General features: G+C 37.7%; 1 protein-coding gene across 23 annotated transcripts in view; it reads right to left on the reverse strand.

The window, feature by feature from the left end:
- Window positions 1-15776, reverse strand: part of TENM3 (teneurin transmembrane protein 3) — a 1330479-nt gene that overhangs the window by 616281 nt on the left and 698422 nt on the right. For 21 of the 23 annotated variants that reach the window (XM_032108354.1, XM_032108353.1, XM_032108356.1 and 18 more), the window contains one exon: window positions 223-380. The exons of the other annotated variants lie outside the window; for them this stretch is intronic. The gene's annotated coding sequence lies outside the window, so the exon portion shown is untranslated. The remainder of the gene's footprint in view (window positions 1-222; window positions 381-15776) is intronic. 23 annotated transcript variants of the gene reach the window in all.

Raw genomic sequence — 15776 nt, forward strand, 5'->3', positions numbered from 1 at the left:
CCTTGTTTTTTAATATTGAATACCGTCCCATTATTCAACTGCATATCACTTAACTAAAAATCTAATTTTCATAGTAAAACAAACCTTACATCTAAAATCTGAAGAGTTGACTCCTATAGTTAAAGATGTTCCACAGTTCTGCAAGATTTCCCCCTCTCCCTGCCCTCAGGAGAATATAGATGGCTGAAAAGGAACTGTTCGTATGCTCATCTGTTCTCCTACCTTTTCTGATGAGTTGGCTGCAGAAAAGTGTATAAATGGAAAGCTCAATTAGTGCAATTTTTGTATCCTTGGATGTCAATCATTACTGTTGAGAGGTGGGACTTTCAGGATCTCTGTGCATTAATTAAGAGCTCATCTCAGAAGAGTAGTCATTACACCTAAGGACCAAAAATAAGTTTTAATTAGAGTCTAGAAGACAGTGTGCCATCTACTTACAAAACTAGTTCTTTGGTAAGAAATGAACAGCTGTGGGACTTTATTAGTGATAATGCAAAGGCCATAAATCTACTGCTTGCCTTTCAGAATGCAGAAGTATCGTTGTGTATTGTAGGTCTGCCTGGAAAACCGGACAAGTTCTGCAATACCCTGAGGACACCGCTCAGATTTCAACCAGGCTGTATGAATGCCAACAGGATTATTAGACCCTTGTGAAATTACTGATGCTAGGCTGATGTTGAAGTTACACAGCTGAAGTTAGACTGTATTTCTCTCTCATAGCCCAGCCCGTCTCTGACTGCATGTGCAATAGGCCAACCAAGGCAAACTCAGCAAAGGGGACAAGTGGGCGTGCACAATGAATCAGTCATTCACCGACTGATACAATGTGTAGGCAGCTTTTGGCTGGCCTGAGACATGTCAGGGCTCAAGAGAGGTTAGAAACCAGCTGGGCTAACTGGTGTCAGCTGCCCGAGAGATCTTTCCTTGTGGCATGACTTATCTGAGGACAAGCAAATATTCTGCCTAGGATTCTCTAGGGAAATAAAGTATAAATAATTGATTATATCATTTATGAATTAAAGGTAGGAAAAGAAATTTTAAAAGCTGGTCTGGAAAAAAAACATGTCAGCTAATAACTCAAGCATGAAAAGGGGTAAAACTTAGAGAAGAATTAAGTCTACATTCCAGAGAACAAGGAAAACCTTGTTTGGCTATGGGTGAAATAAGAAATATAATGTCCTAATAAAACAAAACAAAAAAAACCCCAAAAAACCAAAAGAGCACTCATATTGATCTAGGAAGGATGAGACAAGACAAAAAAACCAAGCTCCAATATGAAAATAAAGAAGAAAAAAACAGTAATAAAAATTCAGTGTTAAAATATTGTCGTTTCTTGAAGGACAAAAGTTAACATATACTTAAAATTATATAAATAATAATAATAATAATAATAGTTTTAAAGGTTACTGCAAAGAAAAAGAGCAGAATAGGAAGGCATGTCAAAAGGAGACTAAGATTTACTATTCACCAGGAATAGTAGAACAAGTGTTATGACCTTCTTCATTGCTATTATTTCATGGTCTTTTACTAAATTACTGTAAATACATTTAAGAGACAGATATTTTTTGGAAATATTGTTTGAAAAACACATGCTATAAATTTCCAATCTAATCAATATACCTGAGGAGTAATGAAAAACAGCACCGAATTTAACAACAAAAAAAGCTGTAGCTATTGCTGGTAGATTGTTTAAATTGTTTTATTCTAAATAACAGTGAGTGATGAAAGCAACGTTATAGCAAGGGAGCAATCAGTCTTTTAAAGACATTCAGAAAAATGTGGACAATAATTTATGCTACTGTAGTTCAGAAAACTTACTTTAATGCCTTTAATAAATATTTTAATATTTAATGCCCAAACGCTTTATTGTAAATTTTTTGCAGCCAAGAATTGCTTTCTACAGAATAGGCACAGAAACACTCTCTAGGATGTACTGATTTGGAATATTACTGTATTTACTAGTAGATTTCTACAGACTTCTTCAGCTTATCAGATATGCTGGCAGTACACACCAATACATTCTTAAGAATGTTAACACCGAAACTTGCTATTTAAAAGTTCAACTTTCATTCTGCAAAATAGAGTATATGCTACTGCCATGGATATATGCATATTACAAAATCTGGTATTTACTTCTCTGTAGGTCTAAGTTATTTTTCACATGATAACAGTTTTCAGGAAAGGCCATGTTTAATATTGGCTGGTACCATGAGTAGGCTGTTTTAAATGAAAAAGGAATTTATCCAGGGCTTGTCACATATATTCTCTGAAGTAAAGAAAAGTGCTGAGTCTTGCTATCTGGGGTTTCCCATAAGTAACCTTTAACACACTTCTTGTCAGCTGCTTCTCTTGATTAAGAAGATGGAAGAGATAATAGATACACTAAACTCCAGAAGAGACAGAGAACTTTTGTTCCTCTGAACAATTATATCAGTTTTATAATGGTTTAATTTCTTGTTATTCACAAGGGACAATGCCAAGAGCTGAAGCAGAGGACTGCTAGCAAAGTACAGATTGCATGTTAGCAGCATGGTGCCTTCTCAATCCTTCATGTTTCCTAGTTGGCCTCTTCTGAACTCATACTCCAATGTGCTGTTTTGGAAGCCAGCCATAAAAAGAGGCTAACTCAGACAATAAAATCTGGGTGATCTACTGAACTGTGACTGAGATTTGTGACCTGCCTTAAACTGAATCAGATTCAACTACAAGACTTCTTACAAGCAGCTCTCACCAAGAGCCTGGCAGAATGTCAACACAGTTGTACTAAATATTTGACACAAAACTTGCTGAGAACCACATGGCATCACGTATTGTCATGAAAGTAACTTAAAGCTAGATTAATTCAAATGGAAAGAATAATGAAAAATAGTAATTAGAAAATGTTTCTTACGGTGAAGACTGTTCTATAGCAATTAAGTTATATTGAACAGAAAATCAAAAAGAGGAACAATACTAAAATTATTCAGACTCCCTCCTGGCCAACTTTAAACCCTTCATTGAAATTTGAAAGTTTGATGCCTTGTTCAAAATTTCCTCTGTCGCAGCAAAGAAAGGGAAATGCACTTCCTAGATATCCAATCAGACTTAGAAGAGCTTCTACCTTTACACTTGTTGTCGTGGGTGTGTTGAGCACCAAACTTCTAACTTGGACATGTTGGTGAGTACTTGTATTTACTTAATCTACATCCTACAGTTCGATTTTCAGAGGTGCCTAATAAATAAATTTCAGTGCAGCATTGAACATGTATCAGCACATTTAGATGCTATTGGAGATATGAGCAGGGATTTCCCAACCTCTCTAACACCAGCCAAAAGCTGATGGGTAGTACTGTGCAGAGGTCCTTATTCCTATTGATCAGTGCCTTTCCTGCTGCCTACCACAAAATTAATAACACAAAAAAGTACAAATATTTTCCTATTTATACTGAATTGTATTTATTGTTTCTCATATGGTTAATACTTTAGTCTTTTGGGGAAAAAATTAATAATTTTATCCTGCTTTAACGTTTTTGTTTTCTCAAGAAGAGACCAGAACAATGAAAAAAATTTGATTAATTTATCACCATAGATGTGTTCTTTCCTCCAGTTAAACTAACATTTAAGAAAATTTCAGAGTCTCCTATAAAAAATAAACTTCAATGTGTGATCAGAGTCAAGAAGCCTGCAGTGCACATACTTAGCTTTCAATCTAGGAACAGACTATGTGGTTGGAATTTGAGGACCACAGCTTATTCTTTGTTAACTGATAAAACATCTGATTATTCTTGAAAAATAGTAAGAATCCGAAATTCAAGATGGATATCAATGTGCTCACACAAGGGGTGGAGATAAGCCAATAAACATAATATGTAGCTTTCAACCCTCGTAACATTTCTTATCTTCAGTAGTTTCTGCTGAAATTGTAGTGACAACAGAAAAAGTATTTATGCAAGAACTATACAGAAGCGTGTAATAAGGCACTGGAAGACATAAAAGTATAAAGAAAAATTAATTAAAATTTAACTGAAATTTAGAAGTAGCAAAACAAACAGAGAGCAATTTCTCCATGGCCAGCACTGTCTATAGATCAAGGTCTCTTCCTGAGATCCATCCATTTATCATACAGCATTGGAGTCACTTTGAAAATGATTCCATTGTAGTCAGCAACACCCAAATTGAAAATGGAAGTTATTAATCAGACAGCAGAACCACAATGTTTTCTACCGTCAAGACAACAACCACTGCTGACTAATGAATAAGAGAACAGTGTTTAAATTAAGATACACCTGTATGTGATAACTTGGTTTTCAGCATTTTGCTGCCTCATTTTGGTACCAAATCAACCTTTTTATTTGTTAACTTTTTCTTAACTTTCCTTATCTCAATTTCTGTGTTTATTCACAGGATCATATCAGAAAATAGACAAATTATATCAAAATTTTTCTTTTCTTCATTATTGTTTGGGAAATTTTTGATTGCTTTTTATTATATTCTTACATAGTTAAAAACTGAAGAACTTAAGAACATTATAGTCTTATTCTTATATTATTATATCATGATAATATAAAACTATTTATTAATTTTGAGGGACAAAGGAGGCAATATTTTAAAAATACTTATTGTTCTTCAACTGGGCTGGCTGATATCATTACAGCTGATTGGATAAAACTTTGCTAGAAAAAAAATCATCACAGATAAAATACAATATAGAAATTCCAAGAGTTAATAATACAAGAGTAAAAGAACTACTAATTGTGAAATTTCTGGCTGTCTGATGTCAGCTTGATTAACAGGTTTCTTTCACTTGTTGGAATTTTATGTTCAAAAAAGCTATTAAAATGATAACAAAAAATCTCATAGAAAGGAAGGGATTAAGGCAGCATTGGAAAAATGATGCAAGAGAGATACTGAGAGTGAAACATGGTTGTGTAGAAACAATTGAGGTTATATAGGAAGTACCTGGGCTTGCTTAAATTTGAGAGAATAATATGTTTTAAGCAGTGTTGTGGTCACTTGCACAGAGTCATGCTGCCATGCTCATAGAATGGTTTAGGTTGGAAGGGATGTGAAAGACCACCTAGTTCTAGCCATGGGCAGGGACATCTTGTTGGCACCTCTACCATTTAGAGAGGAAAGTTATGATCTGGAATGTATTTGCAGAAACCTCCTGGATTTCTAATGCTCTGTTACACTGTCCCCTTAGCAGATATTGGGGTAGTTGAAGCACCCCATGAGAACCAGGTCTTCTAAACATAGGACTGCTCCTATCTGCCTGTAAAGCACTTCATATGCATGGTCTTCCTGGTCAGGTGGCCTGTTGCAGGCCCCCACTATAATTTCATCTATCCCTGTGCTCCCTTTATCCTGACCTAGAAGCTTTTGACTGACTCCTCATCTGTCCCCAGGCACAGCTCCATGCACTCCAGCTGGTCATAGAGAGGGCAACACCACCACCTCCTGGTCTCCCATATCTGTCCTTCCTAAAGAGCCTATATCCTTCCATTCCAATATTCCAGCCACAGAAGCCACCCCAACACATTTCTGTGATGCCAGGAAGATCATATCCCTACAGGCACGCACATGTCCAAACCCACGCTACACACACTTCCATAGAGGCATTTAAATTGTGCCCCCAATGAAGGCAACTTGCTGACTGGAGCAGCTGCAATTCCTTTGTGCTACTCTTCAGGTGCTCTCCTGCTGATCTGTGATACCTGTGCAGGCTTCTGGGCATCTATTGCTGGCACTGGCATCAAGCTGGTAGGAGTGGAATGGATTAAAATTCCCTTTCCCAGGAAAGGTGCATTTAAAGTCTTCATCATCTTGACAAATGTATGAATGAAGATGCAGTTTTCTTCCTCTGATAGATGGGCTCCATCGGCCCCCAGCAGACCAGGTTCCTCAAACTGAGTCCCATGGTATAACAGACCCCTGGCTGTGTCATCAGCCCTGTAACCATTTGTCAATTCACCAGAGTCAGCTAGCCCTTTCAAACCCCTTTCCTCTGACCAGCAGGATTGGTGAAAAAACTGCCTGTGCTCCAGAGTCCCTTACTGCTGCTTCCAGGACTCTGTAATCCTGCTTGATACTCCTCAGACTGCTCCTGGCTGTATCACTGGTGCCCACGTGAAACAACAGCAATGGATAGTAGCCAGGAGACAGTGTAAGGCTTTACAGTCTCTCGGTGACATCCCTGATACGAGCTGCAGGGAGCAGCACACCTCTCTGGAAGCCACTTTAGGTTGCCAAATGGGTGCCTCTATAGCTCTTGGAAGAGTCACCTGCTATCTCCTACCTGTAGCCTCTTATTGCACTGGCTGTTGCACAGGGAGCAGATTGGACTGCATTACTCAGCCCCAGCAGCTCTCCTGAGGTGACAGGTCTTTCCTCTTCAGTTTGCAGAGCAGTGAACAGGTTCTGTAAGGGCACCTCAGGCTTCAAGGAACTGTCTTTCTCCTGCTGGTCCTTGCCATTGCAAGCTTCCATTCTTATGTATTACTGGCCCCCTTCCTACTGTGTGTGTGCTGTTGGGGTAAGTTTTCAGCTGTTTGGCTGCAGGCTCTGGGTTCACTGCAGACTGTACTTGGAAACAGCTATTTAACTCCTTCTCAGCTTCCCTGATGTTATATAGCCTTATCACCATCCCCTGCAGCTCAGCCACCTGCATGTTCCACTGACCTGGGCAAGAGAACCTATTGTGATCAACCTTTCCTGTACTTGTGATGTGTTTCTGCAGGGAATGGATAACACATGTCTTTATAGGGAGATACCTTTTGTAACTTTGATCTTTGTCACAAAAACTTACAGAAATGTGTCACTGAGACAAAATCAAAATTTACAGTTGGGCTCACCAGGTTCACCCTATCAGCAAAGGGAGCAGTGTCCTAGTATTAAGACTAAGAACAGTAAAGGAAAAGAAGAAATGGTGGCATATTCTATCCGAAGAAAACACTTGTAAAGATTGTATAAAGGATGAACAACTGAGTGATTGACAGGAAACTGGAGCAAGAATTTGAGAGCATAGCTTCAGCCTGAAGTTAGGTCAACTGCTATATTCAATCCTGCCAAAGTGTTGGTAAGGTTTTTTCACTTGAAATAGAAGCCTGCAAGACAGACCAGGGAAGAGACCACAGGTGCAGCTTGCCACTGTACTGTCATAACAATAAATAAGGTTATCTGTCATGATCAAGCCATCTGGAGAAGTCCTTTATACTGTACTGAATAGATGTTATACATTTATTTAAGGTTACAAAGAGCATTTAAAATAGCATTGATTTGCTAAGAAGTAGCCTGTGTCCTGTAATTAAAGGCAGCATCACTATAAATGTGCAGGCAAAAATTGTAGGAAGAATTTTAAGGGCATTTTGGTACTAATGATTTATAAGTGATGATACACAACTTTAAAAAAGAAAAACAGATGACTCTTGAAAATGCTATATACTGCAGCAGCCTAGTACTGAAAGCAGTGATCCAGCCATCAGTGTCTGGGTATTTATTCCTTTTTAGAGAAGTTATCTAAAACAGGCCAGTTCCATCATCATATATCAACAAATCATATTGTAAGAAAAATTATCTACCTTGCAAGTAGCAAATTCACAAAACCCAACAAACAAATCTATCTTTTTCTTGCTGGTAAGGTATACACTCAAGCTTTGCAACTAAGGGTATATATGGGAATCCAGCTGATCATGGGATTATCTATGGGACAAAATAAATTACAGCTAAAAGTACAGGATCTGGATTGAGCTGTAGCCTTTCCCTACCCTCCCCCTTCTGCTGTAGAACACAAAAGCTATGTTAAAGGATATGTTTTTTTTCAGAAATCTGAATGATCATTACACTTCCTTTTCTACTGATATCTTTTTAATATAGTCCACCCTTGCCATACTTCCTAAATGTCGTAATAGGAAAATAAATGACAGGTATAATTTCTTTTCTGAGAAGCAGACAGGTAGACTGAGAAATATTATGTACTATGCTGATAGTCTACAGCATGTGCAAGTGAAACCAGTACTGAAATTAATTCCAGTTCCTTTCCATAACCTCTCTGCTGACAGACTCAAAATCCCCTCAATTTCACATATACAGAATACGAGGGACCACAACATATTTTGTACTCTGAGAAAAATCTGCCTGTTATCTGTTCTCCACATTAAGTCCACTTCACTGCAAAAAGCTCCTGTATCAGCATTTCTGTTTACAATCATAAGGTTGCTGCAGCCTCAACTATAAACTTAAAAAAAGTAGCTCTTTCTCTCTTTCTATGGCTATCTGTTCTTTCCCCAATAAACTTAGCACATTTCTCTTCAACACCATCTTTTTGTGGGCTGCAACATATGGGGCTTAATAACATAGCATTAGAATGCAATTTTTAGCCTACCCTTTCCTGTTCTGCTTCACAAAATAAAGGTGACTCTACTGCCTACCTTCAATGACCCTCACAGACAAAAAGAGCACCTTGTCAGAGATCATTTTCTAACAGATGAGCAAACCTGCAAAACAAATATGATGCCTTCAAACATAAACACATCTCACCCCCTTAGATTTAAGCATGCAGTTTAACACAGCTTAACATACCAAAGACATTAAACCTGAAAAGTTCCCTGACTTTACAATCAGGAAGAAGCTCAAGCAAGGCTACTACAGCTTTTCTGTGCTACTATTTAGCACCTGTGAATTAATTCACCAGCTGTTGAAGCACTGCTTAAGCAGCAGTAAACCAGAGAAGGGCAGCAAATGAGCACTTCCCCACTTGGGCGGGCTGGCTGGCTGATAGTTTAAGGGGAGGAAAGTAAAAGCCTCATTAAGGTTACTTTTCTTCACCAAGAAAAGCAAGTCAGGGTAGGGTAATACACTTAGAGTCTTTATAGACAAAAAAAGAAAAAAAAAAAAAACCACCAGACTTTGCAATAGGGCCGTTTACTGCAATGTAGTGATCTCTCTCTGGATCACTGGGATGTTGGGGAAGATGTGAGTATCTTTTGCTGATGCTCACCAGCTGATGTAACTTGATGAAAGAATGAATCTGCACCTGGGAGATTTCTTTCTAAGCTGCAATCTTATTCACGGTTTCGGGTCTCTTTGCAACCATGGGAGCCTATGCCCATCTCCCCTTTCTGGGCCACATCCATTTCTCATGCATCCTCTTTCTGGAATCTATGAAAACTCTACCCTTTTTCTCTATTTTACTTTTTGTTTTGTTTTGTTGGTTTTGCTTATTTGTTTTCCTGTGAGTTATTTATTTTTGTTTGGTTGTGGGGTTTTTTGTTTGTTTGGGTTTTTTTTGTCTTTTTTGTTGGTGTTTTTTTCTTATGTTTTTTTTTACCCATTTTCACCTGAATATTGAAACTGAGGAAAAATTATTAATTTTCATAATGTGTAGTTGTACATGCCACTTTTACTGACCGCCTTTATAATTAGTCTAGTCAATGCTGTTTAAATCCCCTTTGATTTTTAAAAATACCTTAACTGAAATACTTTACTAGAATTAAGTTGAGGTTGAGGTTTTTCCCCCCTCATCTGCTTGAACTGAGCACTGAAGGAACTTGAAGACACTAGCACACAGCCTTCCAGCAGTACTGTGTTCTCTGGCTGCAGAAGTATCCTTTAGCAAAACACAACATATTCCCTGTCCCCAGAAATGGTGGAAAGCTGAAACATTTGAGTAAAGTTGTTATTACTATCATCTACTCATGAACGTTAATGCCACAAACTTTGGCAGTAGTATTTTATTGGCAAACCTGTAGCAGACTTAGTGCTCTTAAATTTGTTTTAAAAATTACTTCTAATCATAAATATGCTTTGTTTACTTCCTATTGTTGATAAATATGGTCACAGCCCAAAGTCAGACTGGTACTTAGTTAACTGTATGTCTTTGAAGCATCAGCACTTAGTGGGAAAGATTTTTCTGAAGGCTTGGAAAAGTAGAAAAAATTGTCATCAACCTAACTTTGCAAAAGTGGTCAAGTTGAACCTGGCAGTCATTTTTATAGTGGTAACCCAGCTGTTGACAGTCAAGTACCACACTTCTGGTTTGGAGGCTATCCCAGCTTTATGAGTCATGATTAAGGACCACATCACTACAATTGCTGTTGCAAAGCAATCATGTGGATAGAAAATGTTCACTAGAAAGTCAGTGTTTCTTTTCTGTATGTTGTTTCTGTATAGACCTCTGTGTCTAGACAATGCAGTAAAACATCTAGTTTACACTTTAGACTTAAAGTAAAGGAATCTGAACAATGATGGTGAAACTGTCCTTTTAGGCAAGCAGTGATCTGTAAAAGCATCTCCTTCTCATCATTAGAGACAAATTTGTAAACTGTCTTACAAGAAAATTGAAATAAAAATAACCTCATAGGGTGGTATTCAGTCTGACTAAAGCGGCATCCTTGTGTACCTCAGGAGTAATACAACATTCAGCTTTCTATTTGCATCCGTTAAAGGTGTAAACCAGTAGTAAAATACAGAAACTGTATCTTTGGTTGCCTATGCCCTGTGGCTTGTAGCAAGCATGAAAATGTTTTTCTGTGTGCATGACACTGCTTCTGCTTACTGTATGTAACTAAGGAAAGTGTTAACCATACTAAACTTTCTGTTGATAATTCTAACAGGCTGGCTTGATTTCTACTTTAAAGTAGAAATATTTGTGCACATATTTGTTATTACACTTCTCTTATTCAATCATTATCTAAGTCAACAGAGCGATCTTCTCAAGACAGCTTGTATTTATCACACTTCATGTACTTAAATTGTATGTCACCCTGTTAAGTAAAGTCCAAGGAAATTCTTGACTGATTCTGAAGTTAACCATATGGTTATCTAGCAAGTCAGCAGAAACTAAATTCATTACCAAAATCACTTTTATGTAATTATTATTAACCAGTATTGTTTTAATGCTCATTTTCTGTAGTCTTTGGCCGGGTTGTAATGGTAATTTAGTGGTCATCATTTGTAATATAACCAAAGCCCACTAGCATGTGAACAAGGGCACAAATCTCAAAATAGTTCTGAGAGCTTGTTTTCTGATAGACTGAAAACATGATTATGACATTATGTAATTCTGTATCCTTTATTGAAGCTTGAAGAAGTGAAACCAAGCTGTTCCTTATGTGCTGCCCCTTTCCACCAGAATAAGGATAAGGGAAAAAATAAACCTAATGTTTTTCACAACAACACCTAACCACTTTCAGTCACCTTTTTCTTTTGTAGGAACAGGAAAAGCTCAAACCAAAGTAAAAAAGATTGCAAGGAAAATTACTGCAGTTGTAAAAGCAAACTCTGAGAAATGAGATTTTTCTTTCTTGGGTATCTGCATTTTGATATATTCCATATTTGCATGATCCTATACTGTTTTTCCCAAAGCTCTTCTGCCTCACTGAGCAAGGAATGTGCTCTGGGCATGAATGGGGATCACTTAGTGCAGGGTGCTGTTAGTCATTAGATACCTCTCAGATTTCTCGCAGAATTTGCAAAACGTGTAATAAAAAAAGCAGACGCTATCAGAAGGACTTTTCCATTTATTAAACTTTTTCTGTGTAGAAATGGATTCTAGATCCTATCACAGACTTCCTACAGGGTACTGCACATCCTCTGAAATGTATTTCTCAAAATTGATACCAAGTGGTGTATTCCCTGTTTCTGGATCTGTGGAGCTGGCTTGAAACTTTGTTGTCAATTTAAAGAATGATGAAGATTCACAACTTCAAACATTTCCATGGTTGTAAATTAAGCTGTGTCATGAACATATAAAGACCTATACGATTCTGATTTTCTGCACAAATAGGGCTCATCATCTTAAATTGTATTCTCAGATCACTGGATTCTTTTACTTTAGTCCCTGTGCCTGTTTGACACAGAATTTTAGACATATCCTTGAAACAATATAACTTTCTGGACTTCTGAGTCTTGCTGAAGTTTTTAACTCCAAGCTAGGCACTCAAAATTCTGAAATGAGTATTTTTATCTGTGAGGTAGCTAAAAGGGAAGCTGCTACTTTTCACTAGCTTTCATATGGATAGACAAGACTGACCCGTAAATCAAGATGGAGTGTATGTGCTGCCAGCAAATAAGCACAAGAACGTGAAATCTCAAGCTCTTATGAGGCCAGTTTCCTGTGCAATGCCATCAGAACCACAGTAGTGGTGATAAGAGCACATGAATAAAACCATAGCAGACTTGAGAACTTTTAAGCACTGCACTTTCTGGAGTAAGTGTGAATAATCTATACTAGGATTCCTTGTAAATCACTCATTTTGCTTCTGAGTCTTTGACCCAGCCCAGTCCATCTGCTCCGGTTCCTATGACAATTATAGATAATTATCTACTGCCCCACAGGTGGGGTTTTAAATGAAATGGATAGTAATGTGTAAAACTCATAAGTATCACACAAAAGCTCACAGGGTAACAACTATATAGTCCAAAATGCCTTGGACCACTCTTTGTGCCAGGGTGATTGAAAAAGCTGTTTGGTCATCCCAGCCTGCTCCTGTGGTCTGAATAAGGGATGATCTGGAAAAAAGAAGGAATAGCTGAAGATTATAGCATATGATATATAAAAAAAACCTATTTGAAATTTACATGGACAAATTTAATTCTAGTATTTGTAAATCCTGATCACGTGATTTTTGAGCTTTAAAGTTTTGTCATTTTAGCTGTTTTCACTCTGCTGAAAACTCTGTACATAGTTCTACATGTTCCAGCTCTCATTAAACCTATGAAAGAAGAAATCCCAAACCCTTCCTATGTTCAGAAAACCTGCAAAAGAGTAAATAAAAAAACAAACAAAAAAACCCCAACAAACATTTTTATATCTTTGAGAACTGGCAATGGTACTTTATCAGTCAAACACCCACAGGTTTTTAGTCACTAGTCAATGTAGTTCAAACCCATTATATGTCAGGTCCCACTTGAGCTGATCCGCTTATTGAGTTGTACAGCATCTGGCTGGCATCACTGAATAAAACTGGATGTCATGCAGATTTGAGAGTTATTTGATGGTCAAAATTCTGATATATTATTTTTAAAAGGGACCTAACACTTCAGGGCTTTGGAACCAACTTGTTAAATTGGCTAAAAATTAATAAGAAATCAGAGTTCTGTCAGGTTTCTCTGCTTGCTCTGCATACCACCAGGATATCAAGGCATGTTGAACTTATGTAATATTGCCCTTGCAAAGGAGAATTCAAAACACGTTGGACAGCACTGCTTATATTCAAAGCTCACCCTGCAGAGGGATTTTTGTACTGGATGTTGTCTTGGTTTGAGACAAATTTAGGAGGAAATGTCCTGAAATGAACATCTCTAAAGAAAAGGCAGGTTTCAGCACTCCCTCCACCACTGATGCAAAAGGAATTTTCTTGGATGAAAGTGAAAAAACCTATTTATTTAATAAACAAATTGCCTGCAGGGTATGGAAAAAAAGAGAAAAGAATAACTGCTAAGATATTAAATCTCCTTGGTGTGGAGGAAGCTGGTGGATTTAGAGTTCCCTCTGTAGCTGGCGCAGCCCCTCCCGAGGTCCGAGGCTGGGATGCGGTGCCCCCACGCCTCCCTGCTGGTCCACGGAGTCCGCTGATCTGGTTCTTAGATCAGAGCTAGGCCAAACAGTTCCAGAAGAAGTAGTTATGGGAGGACTTAGGTATGCCGGTCTGCAGTCATTTCTTGCCCCAGCTGGCTGGCTAAAAGCAGGGATCCACTCTCTCGGCTCTGCAGCGGTGAGAACAGGGAGGAGTGTGTGTGAGCTTGAACACAAACTGAGCTGAGGAATTTTCCTGGCTTTGCCCCTCTGCTTTCCTCGTATCCAGCTTAAAGCTGTGGGACCCATTTCTGGGCATAAAGCAGACGATAGGGGAATACAGTATTATCATAAATCATCCCAAGACAGATGTTCTGGCTGCATTGGCTGCCATGAAAACAGGAGGTCACTTACTGACACTTCATTAAGGATTGTGACTCTAATAGTATTTAATCTGCAAATAAATGTATTTATCAAAGACCAGATTTATTTACCAAAACACATTTTGATAGCCGTTATAAATTCTTTTCTTTAAGTATGTTCAGTCACTTTCGCAAGAATGACTACTTTAGTATTGTCCACCTAATTTTTAAGTGATACCAGCAGCAGGACAATCTGTTGTACAGTGGCAGCTAGGTGATACTCTTCTTGCCTTTTGTAATTATTTGAGGTTTTTTAGGTTGTGCTGAGAAAGACTACAAGGATATTCAGTGTACAATGTTACAAGATGGAAAGGTATAGAATCAAAGACTTGCCTGCAGGCACCAATGCCCCTTGTTACAGCAGTTCTTTTTACTTGCACAATTAAGATACTTGTTTGAGCCTGGTAAGATTTCAGTGTATATCATAGTATTTCTATTTTATATTTATACCCTGTGACAGCACTATTCATATGGAATGCACAGGGCTAATTGGTTCATGTCCTAATATGAATAAGTTTGTTGATGTCTCTTGTGACAAACGGTTGTGCATTAAAATTTTTCCCTTATATAGGGGAAATACATATATAATTATAGTAATGAGAGAAGACATTGCTAGGGTCTTATGGCATAGAAAGCATCTTATTTTGTATAAGTGCCCTCTAAAGAAAAAATCATTTTAGGGTGGAAAGGGATGAGAGCGATAACATTCAACATTGAACAGATTCACATTGTTTAGACTTTCTCACCTTTGCAAAGCACTACATCTGCATACAATAAAATAAGACTTTGTTCTACATATAGTAGTTTTCAGTTATCTGAAAATACATGTTCTAGTAGCATGTTCAAAAAAAGAACATAACTGACTCTAAGTTTCTGTTAAAAGAATTCTGTCAAGGTAAAGAAGAAAGGAAACTAAAGAAGCTGTACATCACTGGTATGTGGTGTAATTAGCTGTGGCAGGTCTTTAATTGTCATAGACAAGATGACAGAAGCTACTTATATCAGTTTTGTGGACAATTTATATGCCAAAGTCATTATGACCCTTGAGCTTGTTTAAAAAAAAAATTAGATTTCATTAATGAATTCTCAATTTTTAGGCAGAAAGCATATCCTAAAGCAATTTTGACCAAAGTCTGTGATGGGTAAGTGAACTAAAGCTACCTAAAAGAAAGCTGAGAAATCCCATTAGGAGAGGAAACACCACACTAATATAGAATAAGCTATGAAGGTACCTGTTTTTTGCTTCTCTGTGTGCAGGAGCTGTGATAGAAAAAGGGGGATTTCTGCCGGAAAAAAAAAAAAAAAGTAGTTCAAAAAGTAACTGGAAGTGGGAAAATGTTAAAGCAACTCATTATTGTTACTGTCTGATAGCTGCCTAAAATTGTTATGTTTCCAGGTAATGAATTTATGCAGATGGGCTTGAATCTTTGGAAAGATGCAGTAAAAGAAATGTGTGAACATTAGAGGATGTCTAGTAAAGATTCCTGAAGTTGGCTTTAAAGATTTTTAATTCTGCTTAAGTAGCTCATATGTACAACATGTATCTTTCTATTAAGAGACAGCCAGGATGCACACAAGAGACAAGGATAACACAAAAAAGGTGAGCAATTTTCTTTGAACCTCAGAGACTGGGATGCAGAAAAGAAAGCAGTGTTGGCAAGGAGAATGGGATGATGCCAGGGAAAGGGAGGATCCAAACACCACTATCCTTTTTGGGCTACACACAGCTTCAATGGGAAACAAACTCTTGAAAAACAGATTCTACTATGGAAGAAAACAGAGGTGTGAGCAAAAGTGAGCTAAAAAACTGTGAAAAACTACGGAGGAACCAGAAACCAAGAAGTTGTAACTCCAGCAGATTT

The sequence above is a fragment of the Corvus moneduloides genome, chromosome 5 (genome assembly GCF_009650955.1).
Source record: "Corvus moneduloides isolate bCorMon1 chromosome 5, bCorMon1.pri, whole genome shotgun sequence".
Lineage (NCBI taxonomy): Eukaryota > Metazoa > Chordata > Aves > Passeriformes > Corvidae > Corvus > Corvus moneduloides.